At 44.5% G+C, this 19,756-nt stretch overlaps 1 long non-coding RNA gene across 1 annotated transcript; it reads right to left on the reverse strand.

Moving 5' to 3' along the window:
• Positions 1-951: 951 nt before the first annotated feature.
• LOC131925475 (uncharacterized) lies at positions 952-17,844 on the reverse strand. Its single transcript, XR_009383260.1, has 3 exons — positions 17,715-17,844; positions 16,065-16,150; positions 952-1,146 (listed from the first exon to the last, which is right to left on the reverse strand). It is a non-coding gene; the product is annotated as an uncharacterized LOC131925475 (long non-coding RNA).
• Between the last annotated feature and the right edge of the window lie 1,912 nt (positions 17,845-19,756).

A 19,756-nucleotide genomic window follows, 5' to 3' on the forward strand; every position in this document is an offset into this window, starting at 1 on the left:
TTAGTTTTATGAACAAGGCAATGCTCAACACCTTTCTGGGCCCTCTTTTCCTCCTTTCTCTTTTTAGTTCTATGTGTATGAGGGTTTTGCCTACATGCATGTAAGTGCTCTATATGCATGTGGTGCTCAGGGAGGCCAGAAGGAGGCATCAGATCTCCTGCAACAGAAGTTACAGGTGGTTGTTAGCCACCTTATGGGAGCTGGAACTGAACCCCCATCCACAAGAGCAGGAAGTACTCTTAATCACTGTTCCATCTCTCCAGCACCAGGGGACTTATTTTCTTGATCTGTAAAATCAAGGGGCTGAGATCTTGGGTCAGTCCCAGAAATGTGTAGGTTTAGAGAAGAGACCAGGGAGTCAAAGCTGCCCCACAGCTACCCCAGCAAGAGGACAGTTGGCCGTATTCCTGACTCTTCTGTTGTTGTGATAAAACACCATGACCAGGAGCAATTTAAGGGAGAGTCCACAATGATGGGGGGGAGGCACAGCAACAGGCAGACAGAGTAGGAAGCCGAGAGACCGCATCTTCAACCATACATGTGAAGCAGAAAGTGAAGAAGTGGGGTAAGGATGTAAATCCTCAAAGCTCACTCTCAGTGACAAACTTCTTCCAGCTAGGCTTTGCCTCCTAAATGTTCCATCACCTCCCCAAACAGCACCACCAGCTGGAGAGTAAGTGTTCGAATACCACAGACTATCGGGGACATTTTTTTTTTTGTTTTTTTTTGTTTTTGTTTTTCGAGACAGGGTTTCTCTGTGTAGTTTTGGTACCTGTCCTGGATCTCACTCTGTAGACCAGGCTGGCCTCGAACTCACAGAGATCCACCTGGCTCTGCCTCCCAAGTGCTGGGATTAAAGGCATGCACCACCACCGCCCAGCTATTGGGACATTTTAATTCCAACCACCAAAGGTGGCTCAGCAAGAAGCATGATGGACATGGGGACTCTGGGCATCCCAAGGTAAAAGAAAGCGACAGAAGCCTTACCTCCTGTCTTTGCTGAAGGACATTTTTGAAGACTGTGAACAGAAACAAGGATTTTCAACAACTTCTTTTGATTCCGCTAACATCCGTGAATGGCATATTACACTGTAAGTGCAGCAGTGATCACAGGGAAGAAAAACAAGCTCTGCCAGGACTCCCTTTCTGAAAACAGATGGACACCAATAACTCTGATGAGAAGCAGAGTGTGGTCGGTGGGTGCCTTCCTGTGGTGGCCAAGCTTGGTTGTCAACTTGTCATCTCTAGAGAGAGGGAATCTCAACTGACGAATGGCCCCTGACAGATTGGCCTGTGGGCATGTCTGTGGAGCATTTTCTTGGTTGCTAATTGATGTACAAGGGTCCAGACCACTGTGGGTGGTACCACATCCCTTGGCAGGTGGAACTGGGCGTCAAAGGTAACTTATCTGGGCAAGCCAGAGGAAGCAGACCAGGAAGCATCATTTTCCCCTGGTTTCTCCTTCATTTTTTGCCTCAATTCCAAGTTCTTAACTTGGCTTCCTCTCAATGATGGATTATTGTTGCGGGGTATTTGATTATACTGTGAACCCCAAGATTGCATTATTTAAATAAAACCAACCATAGGTCAAGAGGTGGAGGAAGCAACCAGTTTCCTGGAAGTAACCAAAGAGAGTGAGGGGAAGCTGGGAGGTCAGAGAAGGAGAGGCACAGGAAACAGAAGGGAGGGACATCCGGTTGGAGGGTTTTGTTTGTTTGTTTGTTTGTTTCAGACCGGATCAGAAAAGTCTTTTTCTAAGATGATGGCAGTGGAGGAAGTTCATCCGGCTGCTTTCTCTACCTCTCTGAGCTAGTAGGTTTTCACCCCAGCATCTGAGTGATGGCTCCTGAGTCTTTGTTGGTAAAATAAAAAGATGCTTAGTTAAAACAACATTTGCCTCCCTATATGGAGGTGGCAGACATGAAGGCTCCCCCCAGGCTGCAGTCTCAGCAGCAAGGAGGAGGCAGCAGCAGCATGTGAGGCAGCGATAGGATCAGGTGCAGCTGCTGTGCCACAGATATAAAACACCAGACGATAATCTGTAAAATGAAATAAGCCCTTTCCTCCCCAAGTTGTCACAAGTTGTCCCCAAGTTTGTCACAGTAGCAGAAAGCAAACTAGAATACTTGGGTGTCTTGGATGAAGAGCTTGCTAGGCTTGTTTTATAGAATAGTGGAGAAGAGATGGAGGTGGGGTGGTAATATCAATTTGATTCCCACCTATCCAGAACCTTAAAATACAAATTATATATAATCTGTTTCTCTTCTGTGTGCTGGGGCACCTCACCTCTCCATATGATGCCAGTTCCAGGGGATCTGAGGTCCTCTTCTGGTCTCCTCAGGCATTGTTATATGCACACACACAATTAACACACACACACACACACACACACACACACACACACACACACGTAAAAATAAAACAAAAATGGCTGGAAAGATAGTTCAGCAGATAAGAGCACTAGTTGCTCTTGCAAAGGACCTCGGTTCCATTCCCAGCACCCATTTGGTGACTCACAACAATCTGTACCTCCAGTTCTAGAAGTTCTGATGCCCTCTTCTGGTCTCTGTGGATATTGTACATAAGGTGATACACATGTAGGTAAAACATCCATACACATAAAATAAAATTTTTAAAAAAACTTAATTTTTTTTAGGTGTGTTAGGTCCTATCCTTTTTTTACACCAGTGCATTTGGGACTCCCCAAGGAACAAGGACTGACATTTGTGGAATGGATGATTAGTACCCACCCATTCACCCCCTCCTTATTTTTAACTTTACTTTTTATCAAGATAAACTTTATATTACCGAGGTAAGTATGTTCCTACATTTGAAAACAAACCCATTTCCCAACTTCCGTTGATTGTGTGCAGCCATGTGACTAAGTTCTGGCCAATGAGATGGAGCACAGAGCTGTTAGGCTGCTGGTAGAGGTCTCCAGGAAGCTGGCAGGGGTCTCCAGAAGAAGAACAAACAGCTCAGGAAAACTGGTCTCTCCTTTACCTTTCCTGTTTCCTACCTAGAATTTAACACCAGCTACAACTTCAGCCTCCTTTCATGTGTTTGTTAGAATATATTAATTATATATAATAATGTATTACACTAAGGAAGAGTTTCAACACATGTGTGTATAATGTATTTTGATCATACAGATCCCCATTACCCTCTCTTATTTCCTTCCCACCCCAGCTGATCACCTTCCTTTTCCCAAGTAGTCCCTCTTCCAGTGTGTGTGTGTGTGTGTGTGTGTGCGCGCTCGTGTGTGTGTCCCAGTGAGCTGCTTACAGGAGCATGGATGAAAGATAATTTAAACAACGTGAAGCAGCTTGAACCAGGGTGAATCATTAATACAAGAAATTGAATCTCTTCTGTATGGCAGAGCTGTCGTCCCATGCTTGGATGACTACATCTGGATTTCTTACAGGTGACAAAATAGATCTCCACATGTTTCAGCCTGTTTTATTTGGAATTTCCTGTTGCTGTGACTGAATCTAATCTTGACATGATAGGACCTAAATAAAGAGAATTTTTTTTTCCATAAATCTCAGCTAAACAAAAGAATTTTATTACATGAATATTCTTTGGTTCTCTAGCATAATTCAGAAAAGGTGGGGTGAATTACTTGGACGTTTTCAATGTTTTAAGTAATTTGGTTTCATTGGAACATGAAAACAAGTCCCAGGTAGCCAAGTGTTTCTTGTTTCCTTATTTTTGGCTGGACAAAACTAGATCTATAAAAGATTCTGTGAATTAAAAGAATTCTCTCAGTGTTTGGTAGCTGGATGAAGTGTTCTAACTAACAATTTTCACAATGAGAAATAAAGAGCAAGATAGAGGAAGGAGAAAATTCAGGAAGGGGTTGTACTTGAACATGGGGACGACTTCAAGTCCAAAAAACAAAACAAAACAAAACAAAAACCCAACAAAAAAACATTGCCTTGTGGTTTGTGGGTGAAGGCTCAGCTGAGCATGACACATGCATTTGTGCCACATTCTCATTATCTGTGGAAGGACAGTTAGGTTGTTGCCATCCCCTGGCTGTTGTGAACAGGGCAGCAATGAACGTTGCTGAGAGAGTGTCTGTGGACTAGGATGCTCAGTCATTTGGGCAGACACTAAGGAATGGTATGGCTGGGTCATGTGATAGATTCAGCGTTTAGTTTTGTGAGGATGCTCCATACTGATTTCCACAGAGGCTGCACCAACTTGCATTCCTGAAACATCAAATGAAAGTTCTTCTTTCCTCACAGACTCACCGGCATTCGTAGCCTGTTGGTTTTTTGATCTTAGCCATTCTGACTGGGGTGAGAGGAAATATCACAGTTGTTTTAATTTACACCTCCCTACCTGCTAGGGATGATGAACACTTTCTGAGGTATTTCTTCGCTTTTTATTTCTTCTATGGAGAACTCTTTAGATCTTCTTAAGCCATTTTTCAATTGGGTTATTTGCTTCCTAGACCCTTTGTTTTTGTTTGTTTGTTTGTTTGTTTATTCTGTGTATATTCTAGATATCAATCCTCGGTCAGATGTGTATCTGGCAAGTACTCTCTCCCATTCTGTGGGGTTCTTCCTCACTTGGTTGTTTCCTTGGCTGTAAAGAAACTTTTTAGTTTTATGAGATCCCAGTTATCAATTGTTGGCCTTAATTCCTTGGCAAGTGGAATCCCGTTCAGGAAGTCCTTCCTACACATATGTCCTGTAGGTACTGCCCATGTTTTCTTCTAGTAGTTTTAGTGTTTCAGGTTTCAGATTGAGGCCTTTGATCCGATCCACTTGGATCTAATTTTTGTTCAGGGTGATAGATACGGGTCTAATTTCATTCTTCCGAGGGTGGGCATCCATTTCCCAAGCACCATTTGTTGAAGATGCTGTCTTTTGTTCAGCGTGTTTTTTGACTCTGTTGAATATCGATTAGACAGCTATAATTATGGATACTCGTGCTTCGGTCTTCTATTTAATTCTATTGGTCTACACATCTGTGCCAGTTCCACATTAATTTGATTACTTTAGCTCTCTAATAATCTTGAAGTCAGGCGTGGTGATATTTTGAACAAATAAAATTTCCCTGAAGATGAGAGAACAGAACAAGCCACTAGATTAGATTAGAGGTCAGGCAGTGGTGGCGCACACCTTTGATTCTAGCACTCAGGAGGCAGAGGCAGAGATCCATCTGGATTTCTGTGAGTTCAAGGCCACACTGGGCTACATGAGATTAATCCAGTCTAAAAGAGAAACAGAGCCAGGCAGTGGAGGCACACACCTTTTATTCCAGCACTTGGGATCACACACCTTTGATCCCACCATGAGGAAGGTTAAGACAGGAAGTGATATGGCTGGGCAATGAAAGGAATATAAGGCGGGAGGAGACAGGAATTCACGTTCTTTCAGGCTGAGGAGTTGGTGAGGTAAGAGGTGGTGGCTGTGGCTTGCTCTGCTTCTCTGATCTTTCCACTTTCACCCTGATATCTGGCTCCAGGTTTTTATAAGACCAATTAGGATTCATGCAACAGTCAGGAATAGCAATCTCTTCAGTATTATTTTTTTTGCTCAAAATTACTTTGGCTATTTGGGGTATTTTCTGGGCACCCAAACTCACATGGACATACCCTCACACAAACACACATAATTAAAATAAAATAAATATTTAGAAACATTGTTTTAAAAAAGCTGGGCATGGTGGTACACACCCTTAATCCCTGCATTCATTGGGCACAGTCAAGTGGATCTCTGTGAGTTCTGGGCTAGCCTGGTCTACATAGCAAGTTCCAAGCTATCCAGGGTTAAATTAAAGCAAAATCCTGTCAAAACAAAACAAAATAAACTAACAAAAATAAAATAAAAAACAAGGTCACGTAGCAGGGCAGGAAATTTTTTGTCAGATTAAAGAAAAATGAGCTTAGTCTTTTAAGCTGATCTTAGGTGGCATATGAGACAGAAGGGGACAGAGGACACATCATGACCTAAAGCTAGAGGGACAGCAGCAACTTGTGTTGGTGCAAGGAGAAACAGCTATTTCTAGAATGTGAAGTGTGATGCTTTGGGCGGGGCGAGCCCAGAATGGTGGCCTCATTTCCTCCAGAAATCCAGGACTAATTAAGGTTGTTCAGCTTGTGAGAAGTGTCTCCTTTTATATTTTTTCCCACTTTCTTCATTAAAGCCATTTTTCACATCTTGACTGCAGGAGGGGACCAGGTTTTGCAGGTCAGGAGCGGGTGGTACTGTACTCTGCCCTGGGCTCTCCGATCTGCACGTGATCAACATTGGTGTGGAATTTTACTTCTGTTCCTCCTTGCTAAGACTTTCACAGTTCAGTTGATCCTAAAGCTGAGGATGTTGCCCTCAATGTGTTCTTCCAGGAGTCCCCACCACGGCCTTCTAATTTCTCCTTACACTGGCGGACACCCAGCAAGCAGGTGATTTTGTCTTTCTTGACTCAGTCTCTTTCCGATGGACGGAGTCAATGACAACTGTCCTGCCAGGAGCCACCAGCGCAAAGCGACTTTGCATTTAAAACCTTTGACTACCGACTACTGAACTACTACATTCCTGGCCTCATTCTCCCATCTTTCTTGTGCCCAAACCAAACAGGCCCCTGGCAGATTTAAACCATCAAATTTGCAGACCAGCACAGGAGCGGGAACTTTCTAAAGTAATTTCTGACAATCTGTTAGGTCTTTTTTTTTTTTCCACTCAAAATATCTAGAAATCTTTCAAAAGTGGGCTCAAATATTATCACCTTTTGAAAAGCCTGATTCCCCAGGCAAAATGAGTCGGTTTGGCTCTTTATAGCTTTAAAATCTATGAGTCTTTCAAAATGTAACTTCTCTTTTAGGTTTGTCTGTATTTCTGTCTCTCCACTAGATGGTGGTGTTCTCAAGGGCAGGGGTGATGACCTGTTTGCTTCTGTGAAGTTCATTCATTTTACCCATTAAAAGCAAACCAAGCCACTAGGCATCAGGACCTTATGACTAACCACATGATTCATTCCCAGCACACACACACACACACACACACACACACACACACACACACACACACACACACACACACACACTGGGGGTGGGGGACAGTGAGACAGACAGAGAATACTCTTTTTTTTTTGGGGGGGGGGGTATTTCGAGACAAGGTTTCTCTGCAGAGAATATTCTTAATCTTAGCTGTTTTTCAGGCCTGAGGCTGTAGCCTAGTTGGTTCAGTGCTTTCCTAGAACGTATGAAACCCTGAGCTCAACCCTTGGAATCGCATAAAGCCGGCATGGTTAGAACATACCTGTTGCCAGGAAGTGGTGGCCCATCCCTTTAATCCCAGCACCCTGGGAGGCAGAGGCAGGTGGATCTCTGAGTTCCAGCTCAGCCTAGTCTACAAATCAAGTTTATGACAGCCAGAGCTACACAGAGAAACCCTGTCTCAAAAAACCAAAACAAAACAGAACACGCCTGTCATCTCAGCACTCTGGAGTTGGAGCCAAGAGGATCAGAAGTTCAAGGCCATCCTTGGCTACATATTGAGTTTGAGGTCAATGTGGAATACAGTTTTCTTCATAAAAGCAACCAACACCTTAAACATTTCAGGCAAGAGTTAATTGAAAAAAAAAAATCTGGGTACTGGTGAGATGACTTGGTGAGTAGTCCAACTGACGACCTGAACTGAATCCCCAGCACCCACATGGTGGGAGGAGCGAGAGGAGTGGGGGGGGGGTTGGGGGACAATGCCAAGGGACAAATTACAGCCTTCCAAGTCCCACCCCCTGTCATGTCCTACTCCCTATATTCAGGTCCCATTTCTTACAGTTTCCACCACCTTCAGGTGCTACTTTCAACTGGGGGCCAGGCTTTCAACATGGGAGCGGTAGGGCATCCCAGATGTAATCTATTACTGGCTCAGGAGTTTAAGCTTAAATCACAACACTGTGTTTTCAGTAGTTGCTATGATTTGTATCTTAAATGTCGCCAACACAGCAGTGTCCAGAGGTTGGCCTTTGGGAGGTGATTGGGTCCTGAGGGCTCTGTGACACCATAAACAGCTTAATCCACTGATGGATTAATAACTTAACGGTCTGTTGGGGGTGGTGGTGGAAATAATGGGAGGTGTGGTCTAGTTGGAGGAAGTGGGTCTTTGAAGCATGACCTCAAATATGTGTTGTCTTCAGCCCCTTCCCAGGAGCCATGAGGTGTATACCAGCACTCCTGGCTTTATGTATTTTCTTAATACACAGCTTTCATCTGTGTCTTCAATAGTTTTTACCTGCCCCTGACATTCATTTTAATGTGAAACTGATCCTGTTCTGAACAGAATTTAATTCCTGGTCCTCTCACTGAGCCTTGTTCTTAGCACACAATAGCTGTGAATGAACTATCTACCTGCTACATTGAAAGGGAAAAACTGAGCTGTGGCACTCAAAGAATCAGTGCCCAGGTATTCTAAGCATAACAACGGTTAATGTTTAAAGTTACTGTCATTGATGATAACACAAAATGAATACGGCTTTTATGTGCAGAGAGGAACCATCCACACTTCACTTTTTGAAATCAGAACAATCTTAATGTTTCCTGCTAGTAACTAACTGAACCACACCATAGCAGTTGCTGCCACCCTTTAGCATACTGTTTAATTTGTCTGTTCTGTGCCTTCTGTCCCACTTCATCTTTGCACACTAATTATACACTTTCTGTTTACCTGGCATATGTAGGCTTAGTAGAGCTTAGGCGGCCTAGCTAAGCCAAATTCTCTGAAATGAACTTTCCCTTCGGAGAACAATATTTTTTGTAGATTAACAATATTTTTTGTAGGTTATCATAGTAAGCTCCATAAATTGGCAAAATCTATTTGGAGATTTTTTTCAAAGAAATTAAAATTCAAAAGTGCTGAGATGTTAAGTAATGAATAAAATAAAGGAATTAATAATTCATTAATGTATTAATAAATATTTCAGTACTAAATGGAGTCCTGGTGAATGCACATTAATATCTTAGTAAGTGAAATTCTTTGAATGTTTTCTAAATTTCAGTTTAATGTATTTAGTATTGACCATGGATCTATAGATAAGAGATTTAACAAAAGTCACTAATAAATAGGAAAAGGGAACTTTGAGAAGTTTTAATAAATGAACGTATTCACAGTGTGAGACATTTAAAGGCAAAGATAGCTACCAATCATACCCTAAATGTGAGTTCATTTTACTAATTAGGACTCTTCTCCCCTGAAATTTATTAAGACGCATTCAGACACTCATTAAGAGAATCACGGCTATTTCAATGAAGTTGTAGTCTCTCATTATATATCCTGAAATGTCTTCAAATGAATGCTTTTAACTCATTGTAATTTTATTTCATTATTAGCCATGACTTTTGGGATTCTGTGTGTGTGTGTGTGTGTGTGTGTGTGTGTGTGTGTGTGCGCGTGCGCACGTGCGCCAATAATGCTCTTCTTTCCGGTATGTTACTCTTTAGATGTTAATGGCACTCAGGCCAGTTGTGAAGACCAAATACATCTCTAAACATTACTAAATGTCCCTCCAGAGCAGAAGGTCACCTCCTAAGGGCCACCAGCTCTATAGTAATGTTTTCTAGAAGGCTCTTGATCTTAAAAGACCTAAAGTAGGAAAGTCCCAAGAATCGACAATTCATTCATTAATTTACTTATTCATTCATTGACTGATTGTCTTACCTATTCATTCATTTATTTCAATTTTGTTGAAGCATCAGTCACAGCTCATTCATTCATTAGCCATGCCTTCAAAATGCTCTTTGGGCAAGGTATCATGGTGCATGCCTCTAACCCCAGCACTTGGGAGGCAGAGGCAGGCAGATCTTCGAGTTCAAGGCCATCCTGGTCTACAGAGAAAGTTTCAGGACAGCCAGAGCTAAGCAGAGAAACCATATCTCTAAAAACCAATAATAATAATAATAATAATAATAATAATAATAATAATAATAATACATGTTACCATACCAAACTTTTTAGGCAGGGATAGACAGATCCCTAGGCCCCTTGGCCAGCCAGCCTAGCCTGACTGATGAGTTGTAGGCTAGTGAGAAACCCTATGTGGTGGTTTAATGAGAAGGCATTTGAACACCTGGCAGTTAGTGGTGCTGTTTGGGAAGGTTACAGGGAAATGTAGTCTTGCTGGAGGAGCCCACCTGGGGGAGGACTTTGAGAGTCCATAGCCTTGTTCTACTTCCGGTGAAAATAAACAAACCTACATTCATCTCATTAGTATGAAAATTTGCCTTCATCTTTAATAAATGGTAAAATTACATGTCTATCAAAGAATTGTTTTGAAGTTTATTTTTATTGTTTTTGAGAATTTATTACCTGAGTACTGTATGTATATTATTTCTGCCCTGCCTCTTTACCTCCTCCTGTCTCCCCCCCAACTCTCTCTCATGTTTCTGACTTGTTTTTTTTTATAATTATTCATGTTACACACACATGCACATGCATACAACCTACTGAGCCCACTAAGTGTTGCTATTATGCATATGTGTTCAGGGCTGACCACTTGGGACTGGAAAACCTCAGGAGGTTCAGACATAGAGAAAACTGATTTCCCCTCTTTCCATACCTAGTGACTTGACTACCTGTAGCTGTTCATCTAGAGACAGGGCCTTGTGGGACTTTCTCAATCTTCATGGCGTGTTGACTGCTGTTGTTTAAGGGTGGGTCTTGTTTAAGTGATTGTACTACCAAGATTCATGGGACAGCATCCCTGCTGTGTCTAGAAGACACCATTTCACAGCAGACATGTTGGCCCTCTGTCTTTATAGTCTTTTCATCTCCTCTTCCACAATCTTCCTTGAGCCTTGGGTGTTGGGGGTGCTGAGCACCCCACACTTATTCTCTGCATTTTGACCAGTTGGATAACTTTTTAGCAATTCCAAATGAACTTCTTTATGAGTTATTATCAGTAGATGTTTGGTTAGTATGCCCGTTTTATGCATCTGCAGACCAGGATCATGCATAAATTTTTTTTTAGACAAAGGGGGGTTGCGAGAACTAAAAGTTTAATAAGCTCTGGTCTAGACACAGGCTGCCTTATCCACAAGAGCACACGCTATCAATCGTATATCCAGAAAGGGTTAACTCCCTAAGGTGTGGTGGCTAGTAAGGCATACTTTGTCTGTTACGTTCTGCACACATCCGTCAACATCATAACTACGCTTGATTTGCAACCACAGCCTTCTCGGACCACAGCTGTGATAGGCTCCCAGCCCTCTCCTTTGTCCTCCACAGATCACTGTGAGACAATATCGTCTTATCCTCTGTGCATCCCCAGGTCTTCTATAACGTCTTTTAAAAACTTAAAATAATTATCATAACTTGCATATCCTTTGCTCTGTTTCTGACCTAGTCCATGACTGAACTGGTTCCTCCCAGTATTCAGGTAACTCGGCTTTCAAGTTCCTCCATATTGAAACATTCCCTGCTGGAGGGAGGAGGGAACCACGAGACTCAGGAAGCAAGCTCACCTCACAAATCCTGGAGTGTGAAGATTGCGAGGTTTCCAGGGCCCCTCCCCGAGATGATAGCAATCAACAATCGCTGAGGAGGAGGCAGAGTTGCCTGGAGGAGGTGCCCCAAGCTGTCCAGCCATTGGCAGGTTGGCAGAGAGCTCCAGAATACAGCTGTCATGCATTGTCACCAGCTGGGTGGTCTTTTTAGGAATGCAGCCATTAAAGTAACCATTCACCCAAACTCCCAGGAATAATCCCGGGTGAAGTCATGGCGTGTCAACTTTGCTTTTGCTAGAATCGCTCTTTTGACCTGTCAATGGTTCCCTAACCAGGGTGAAGAGACGTCTGTGCTGTGTCTCCCCAGGAAAGTCCCACACAACATCAGTGAAAGGATCACTTCCTCAAGGATCGTTTCCTTGACATTGTCAAGGTGTGTTTTCACTGTTTCTATGGTAGTTCAGAGAACACCTCAGGTCTCTACTTCATGGCAATGTCCGTTTTCTCTCCAGGCAGAACTCAGACTCTGGAGGTTCTTTTCCTAATTTAGTTGAACCACTAGAGGGGGCAGTGACATTCTCTGTTGCACCTGGATGTAGGATAGTAGGGTCAGATGGGTTTTAGGGACCTAGGGCAGACTTCTCCCATCTGATAAACCAAGGAACAGAGTGGAAACGGGAAAAGCTTTTCCCAAGGCTATGGAGTTAGTCAGTGGCTTCCCCCCTCCTTGGGATTCTACATGTGGCACACTTATCCTGTTTCCAGGCCTTGGGGGGGGGGAGGGGAGTCCTACAGGTTATCTGGATATGGCTCATGTGTGACAAGGACGATTAACTCATCCAGAATTCCCTGGGCTGCTAACGTTTTTTTGTTTTTAATCTAAGTTTATTTATTAATAGTCCATATGTGAGCATGTGAGCTGGAGGGAGGAGAAGCATGTGGTGATGGAGGTTGTGCTGGACCTCAGCGCTTTTAGAAAATGAGATGTAGCAGACAGTGATGGCTATTGCCTTTTTCACCAGTGCTGGCTTCCTGTCACCCCTCTGCCAGTAACCATCCCCCTCCCCGCCACTTACAGAGGCATGGGCCGGGGGCAGTGTAGGCTAGCCATAGCTCCCCCATTCCTCCCTGACAGAGGGATGATTCAGGGGAGGGTATGAATTTCAGGTGGGTCTATGAGAGGCCTCCTCAGAGTCTTGGAACTCCTGATCATCCTGCCTCCATCTCCCAAGGACTGGGATTACAGGTGTGTGCCAGCATGCCCAGCAGAGGAGTCCTGCTTAAAGAGTAGTTAAGAGAGCTCCGCAGAGACCCAGAGAGACGATCCAGGCGGGGGACACAGCCCCAGTTCCAGTCCTTCCGCCCTGGAACCTGCAGCACCTCTCACACTTTTTGAGTTATGCCACCTAAAAACAGGCTTTTCCGTTCCCTTTTTTTTTCTTCAAAGATAATTTGACTTGGATGTTTGTCATTCACAATGAAGAATTTTACTGTAATTCTACAGATTGTTAGAACTTTCCAGAAATAGCTCTGAAGTTGAGTGGATGGGCTATGGTCACTGGGAATGGGACATCATCTCTGTGGTGGTTTGAATGTAATCGGCCCCCATAATCTCACAGGGGGCCAATTACTGTCTCTTATTCCCAACCAGCTGGTCCCCTTTCTCTCCTCAGCCTCTCTTCCACCTTCATGTTGTGGTGGTTTGGATGTAATTGGCCGCCATAATCTCATAGGGAGTGGCACTATTAGGAGATGTGGCCTTGTTGGAGGAAGCGTGCCATGGTGGGGCGGGGCTTTGAGGTTTCCTATGCTCAGGATACTGCCCAGTATCTCAAGTCAACTTCCTGTTGCCTGCAAGATGTAGAATTCCCAGCTACTCCTCCAGCACCATGTCTGCCTGCACACCGCCGTGCTCCCTGCCGTGATGATAAGGGACTGAACCTTTGAAACTGGCAGTAAGCCTTCACTCAGCCAGGAAAGATGTGGTACCAGTGAGGCCCAGGGCACGGACACGTGATTCAGTTGCTTCTGCACTTGTCTGTAACACAGGTTTTACTCTAAAACTCCAAGCTGTTTGCAGTTCATCCCTTGAGTGGTGTGCCAGTATGGCTCATCTATATGGGCAGTACTGGGTAGTTTGAAGCATCGCCCTGAATTTAGGGAACAGCATTCAAGTCCTCACTCTGAGTTTCTCTTATTAGAAAGCAACAAAGTAAGCCATCTTACAGCTCCAGGCCTCTACTGACCAGCTTAAAACCATGGTACTTGAACAACCTGATCCTAAGATATGTTCTGGCCTTAAAATTACATTATCAACGAAGGACAATTCAATATATATTTTGAGAACTGCGTGTTGATTTAGCTGATCTTGTGAAGTCCACCCCCAAATCACGTTTAACTTCACTGTTCTTTTCATGAGCGCCTAAGGCAAGCCAGATGCAGTATCATTCAGTATCTTCCAAATAGAAATCTCTGCTTCTGCCAGGGAAGTACAGCCCTGCCCTCCTTAGCAAATCATTTGTTACCTACCCTGAGGGTTGAGCACACGATATGGCAGGGAGAGCCAATGCCTTCTTCTGTAATATTAATTACTGTGAAGTAGCAATTCTATACTTCGGGGCCTGGGAGGAAAGAGCTTTCCTCACATTCTCACCTCTGCCTCCCAGACTCCCTCGACACATCCACCTCCCAGACTGTGAATAGCCAGGGTTGCTAGGAGACCTGTCGACTGTGGAATAAAAAGGGAAGCAGCTACTTCCTGGATGCCCCATCTAGTTTGAAAAGACGGAGTTAAAGTACAAGTGGAGGTGGGAAGGGAGGGGAGGAGAGGGGGGAGGGAAGATACACGTGAGAATCTTGTCATGCTTGCCAGGCCTAAGCTCCTCTCCAAGAAGCAGTGAGCTAAACTGGTTTGCTCTGGGAGGCAAGGCAATACAGTGAGGCTCAGCCTAACTGGGTGGAGGGTGACCAGTTAGACACTGATGAGACCCATTTAGGACACAAAGTTAAGGATAATTTAAGGAATGCTTGGGAATGTAGCTCAGTTGGTAGCATGGATAAAGCCCGGGGTTCGAGGCCTAGCACCACGTAAAAACTGAGCATGGTGGTACACAGCTGTAAGGCCAGCGCTCAGCAGGTAGAGGCAGGAGGATCAAGAGTTCAAGGTCATCCTCAGGTACATACCGAGTTCAAGGCCAGCAGGGCTACATAAGACCTGTTCTCAACCCAAGCTCTTCCCCAACGGTAAGAGCATTCTCAGGTGAGGTCTACCCAGTGGTTTCAGTGACCTTCCTGTTGCCCTGATAAGACACCCTTACAGAAGCAATCTAGGAAGGAAGACTTTATTTCAGCTCTCAGTTCCTGGGCACCATCCATCATGGCAGAGAAGTTAAGGCCACAGGAGCATGGAGCAGCTGGTCACATGACAGTCTTAGCCAGGAAGAATGAGATGAATGCTTGTGATCGGTTCACTTTCCCCTTCTGGTGGGTTGAAAGAAAATGGCCCCCAATAAGGAAGTGTGGCTTTGTTGGAGTAGGTGTGGCCTTTTGGAGGAAGTGTGTCACTGTGGAGGCGGGCTTTGAGGTCTTCTATGCTCAAGCTACACCCAGTGTCTCAAACCACTTCCTATTGCCTGTGCAAGGTGTAAGAACTCTCAGCTTCTCCAGCACCACGTCTGCCTGCATGCTGCCTTGCTTCCTGCCATGATGATAATCGACTGAACCTCCGAACTGTAAGTCACCTCCATTAAATGTTTCCCTTTATAAGAGTTGCCATGGTCATGGTGTCTTTTCACAGCAACAGAAACCCTGACTAAAATACCTCTCCTCATATGATCTGGGATCCCAGCCCAGGGACGGTTCCACCCACAGTGGGTAGGGCTTCCCATCTCAATCTAATCAAGATAATTCTTCACAGGCATGCCCAGATAGGCTCACATCCCAGGTGATTCTACATCTTATCAAGTTGACAGTTGAGAAACCATCACACCTATTCCACCATACTATTGGGTTTCTGGACATATCTGTCATATGTGCCAAGCCCAATAAATGGTTATTATTGTTTTGATTGTCCTTATAGGTATAGATTTTGTCTTTGTAATTATTTTTAAGTCATTATGGATTAAAAACACTTTTTTAAAGACATGGTCAAGTTATGTAGCCTCAAACTCCTGATTCTCCTACCTCAGCTTCCTGACAGCTGAGATTATAGGCATGTGCCACCAAACCCTACTTTACATTACAAATGTCTTTACCATAGACCTGTCATCACTTAATATCTGTCTAAAAGCATAGTATCCTATTCCTACACATGTCTGAAGCACATACTGAGAATCAGTTTCCTTCATCTAATCCACAGGCACCATGGTCCCCAAGAGTTGTCCCATAAACCAAACCAGATAAACTGAACTAGCTAATGAAACAAAATGTACCACCTGCAACCCCTGTCTTATCGGAAAAGAGTCACTGTCCTTCCATTCCTGTTCTCAATGTTTCAGCTGAGCTGAGTGTGGCATGTGCTTGAAGTTCCTGTGTTTGGTGGGGCTCACACCTCCCTTGGGTACACCTGCTGTCCACCTCATTTTGGCCCGTGACCTGGACAAAGCTGCCTTACCTGATTTTACTCAGGCTGGTTGCTCACAACAGCAGTTTCTGAGGCAGGGGGCTGGCAGTGAGTTTTCTGTTAGGAGGGATCACATCCTGTAAAGACATAACATTTCCAGACATGTGGTGGTCGGGTCATGTGAGGTCTGGGATCATCTGGAACAGTGAGCTTCCGGGAATGCTGCCCTTAGCAACTTTGCTCGGCAGACACCGGAACACAGCTCTTTCTGGATTCAGAAAAGAAAACAAAGAGAGCAAAAACACAAAGTGATGTGCTAGCTTCAAAAATGTGAGGAGAAAGAGCATCTGAATATCAACCCATGGACCTTCTACACCTCATGCCGCAGGACTCAGACTAATCGACAATTCAAAGGACTGGGGTGGGGGTGGGGCTTTACCTGGTCCAAACTTTGGCCACTTGTGTAGATCATTTCTGAAACTTTGGTGCAGATGAAGGTCTTCAGAACGATTCTCAAAATCCTGCTTTGGTTAAGCAGCTCCAGAACCATGACCTTTAGTCATGCCAGTCTCTGCTCTGCCCTCTGACTCCCTTGATGTGTGTGTGTGTGTGTGTGTACTACCTCTGAAGCCTCAGCTGAACCACATATGGAAGGTAGCCAGGGAGAAGGGGGTCCATCCTTCCAGCATGAATTCCTGTGAACTGTAGTAGGGAAAGGAAGTGATAGACAAGTATGGAATCTTAGAAGTGCAAATTTTGCCTCTGTTTTTCATGATGATGTTTCTGACCCAAAATTTCAAGACTACTTAAAGATGTACTCATCCGTACTCTTCTTGGAGGCTCATAAATTAGTAACATGTTTATGTATCTGCTTTAATGTTGTCTACTGCACACACACATACTTATATCTCTCTGGATAATGCATATCACACACATATGCATTACATATATTTTATATGTGCACACATTATATAAAGTTTTATATTTATATAAAATGTGTCCTCAGGTAATATTACACATAAATTGAAGAGAAAAGTTCTGTCTTTCTCTCTCTCTTTTGTAGCATGAATCTTAAAAGTTCTTATTAATAAAATCAAACCTGGGGCCAGTTATTGGGGGTGAAATGCTGGAAGATCAGAGAGACAGAACAAGCCACAGCGCGCCTCACCTGGCCAACTTCTCAGCTGGTCCTGTTTCCTCAGACTGGAAGCTTCTGTGTCCTCATCCCAATGGCTCTCAGCTGAACTGCTGCTCGAAAGCCTGAAGCTTAACTAGCCAAATGCTTAACCAGCCAAACGCTTAACCAGGCCAAAATGCTTATAGTTTCTGGTCCTCACGCCTTATAAACCTTTCTGCTTTCTACCACCACTCCCTGGGATTAAAGGCTGCTTTCTGGGATTAAAGGCGGGAGTCACCATGCCTGGCTGTTTCCAATGCGGCCTTGAACTCACAGAGGGATTTCTGTCTCTGGAATGCTAGGATTAAAGGTGTGTGCTAACATTTTCTAGCCTAAGTATCTTGTGGCTTTTCTGTTCTCTGACCTCAGATAAGTTTATTAAGGTACACAATATTTTGGGGAACACAATACCACCACACTCCTTCCTTTCTGTTATCCCTCCCCTGCCCCTTTAAGTTTTCTGAATAATTATAACAAACTATCAAACCTAATGTATAACTTCCTCCCAACCTCCTTCCTCTTACCTATGCTGAAAATATCTTCTCTCGAAGCAGCAGGGTTACTCTTGTGTCTAGTCCTCACACTTGAAGAAAAACCATCTACTTTTGCCCTCTCTACGTAAACAAAGGAGAGCTTTGGCCGCCCTGCGCTCCACTGTCTCTTCATTCTCACTGAGAGGAACAGGAAGTAGTAAGCAGAGAAGATGAGCCCTCTGGGGGCCAGGCCAAACTGGACAACAGCCAGGATTCAAAGACTTTCAGCTCTGTGCCAGCTGCAGATGAGCACAGGTTGCTCTGCACTGCTGTCCTCTCTGTCCTGTGTCCTCTTCATCAGTTACATAAGGAGCTTCGTGTGTGTGTGTGTGGGGGGGGGCAATATAAAACGTTACATTGTAAAAATCCCTTTCTGAAGACCCCATGCTCACAGTCTCCCCACTTTTCCTTACTTTGAACATGCAGCACAGTCCACATAGACCTGTACGTGCATGTCACCTCTATGGTTAACAGCTCAACTCTGGATCATTGTGCATCATCTGTGTTTCAAGGTTATGTCCTTTAGCTCTCTGGCATGGCTTCTGCAACCATGGAGTTTGTAACCCAGAATATTATACATACAAAGCATATGGATGTTTATTGTATTCAGGAAGCTCGGGTTCCTTTTAAACGTAAAAAAACATTATGTATATGTGTGTGTTTGGTGCCCATGAAGGCCAGAAGGGGGTGTCAGATGGCCTGGAGCTGGAGTTACAGGTGGTTGTGAGCCACCCCAAACCTGTGCCCTCTGCAAGAGCGGCAAGTGCTCTAACTGCTGGGCCGTCCCGTGACAGTGCAGGTTGAGCCTCACATTGGTGGAAGGAAGTCTCTTCAGAAAGATGCTTAGGGTGAAGTCTGAAGGAAGAGCAGGGGACAGTCAGGAGGAACGAGCTAGGCACAGGTGTTGGAAGGAAGAGATTACTGTCACAGATTTCTGCCTGAGGCCTAGAGGAGCCGATGCTCATTGAGGACGCTCTCTCAGATGTCAGGTAGCAGGCATGTGTGAGGGACGAACTCCCTCTTCTGAGGAGCCCATCTTTCATACATCCTCTGTGTTAATCTGCTTCCATCACTGTGACAAAACCCGGGAGATAAACAACGGAAGGAAGAAGGAGGGATTTCCTTGGCTCAGGGTTTCCAAGATCTCAATCTGTGGGTCTTTCAGAGCCATCGTTTCTGGACATGTGGTCAAACCAAACATCATCACAGGGTGTGTGTGGTGGGCAGTTTGCTCCTTCATGGCTTCCAGGGAGCAGGGGGGACTCAATCCCTTCGAGGGCACGCCTCCAGTGACCCAGCTTCTTCTCACTAGTCTGTGTCTCCTGCAGGTTCCACACCCCCCAACAGCAGCCAAGCCTTCAGCACAGAGCTTTTGGGGGACAGTCCACATCTAAACTTCACCTCTCTTCTTCTCAGACACCCCATCTGTTTTTTGTTTGTTTGTTTGTTTGTTTTTGTGCCAGCAGCTTGGCAGGGCAGAAGCAGTTGTCTGGTAGGGCATACTTCCAGTCCCCTTATATTCAGAGGGGACTCTGCCAAAGATCACATGCAACTTAGTTTGACTCAGCTTTCCTATGCTGAGAGATGATCAATACCTGAGAAAACAAAAGCAAAATCTGTGTGAGACAAGGAGCGGATTGATAACATTCCAGGTCAGAGAGGAGCTGCATCAGACTCTGCAACTGCAGAAATGGGGCCCAGCTGCTGTTTCTGTTTCTTTTCTTTGTGTGTGTGCATACTCACATGCAAGCAGATATATGCACGTGTGTGCATGTCCACATGCAAGCAGGTATATGACCATGTGTGTGCATGCTCACATGCAAGTAGGTGTGTGTATATGTTCACATGCAAGCACAGGTGTATGTGCATGTGTGTGCATGCTCACGTGCAAGCAGGTGTGTGTCCCAGTGTGCAGGTGCATGTGAAGGCTGCAGGATGACACTGGGTGTCTCCCTCAACTGTTCTTCACCTTATTCTTTGAGACAGTCTCTCCCTGAAACCAGAGCTCACCAGGTCAGCTGGACTGGGGGCCA

The sequence above is a fragment of the Peromyscus eremicus genome, chromosome 15, assembly GCF_949786415.1.
Source record: "Peromyscus eremicus chromosome 15, PerEre_H2_v1, whole genome shotgun sequence".
NCBI lineage: Eukaryota > Metazoa > Chordata > Mammalia > Rodentia > Cricetidae > Peromyscus > Peromyscus eremicus.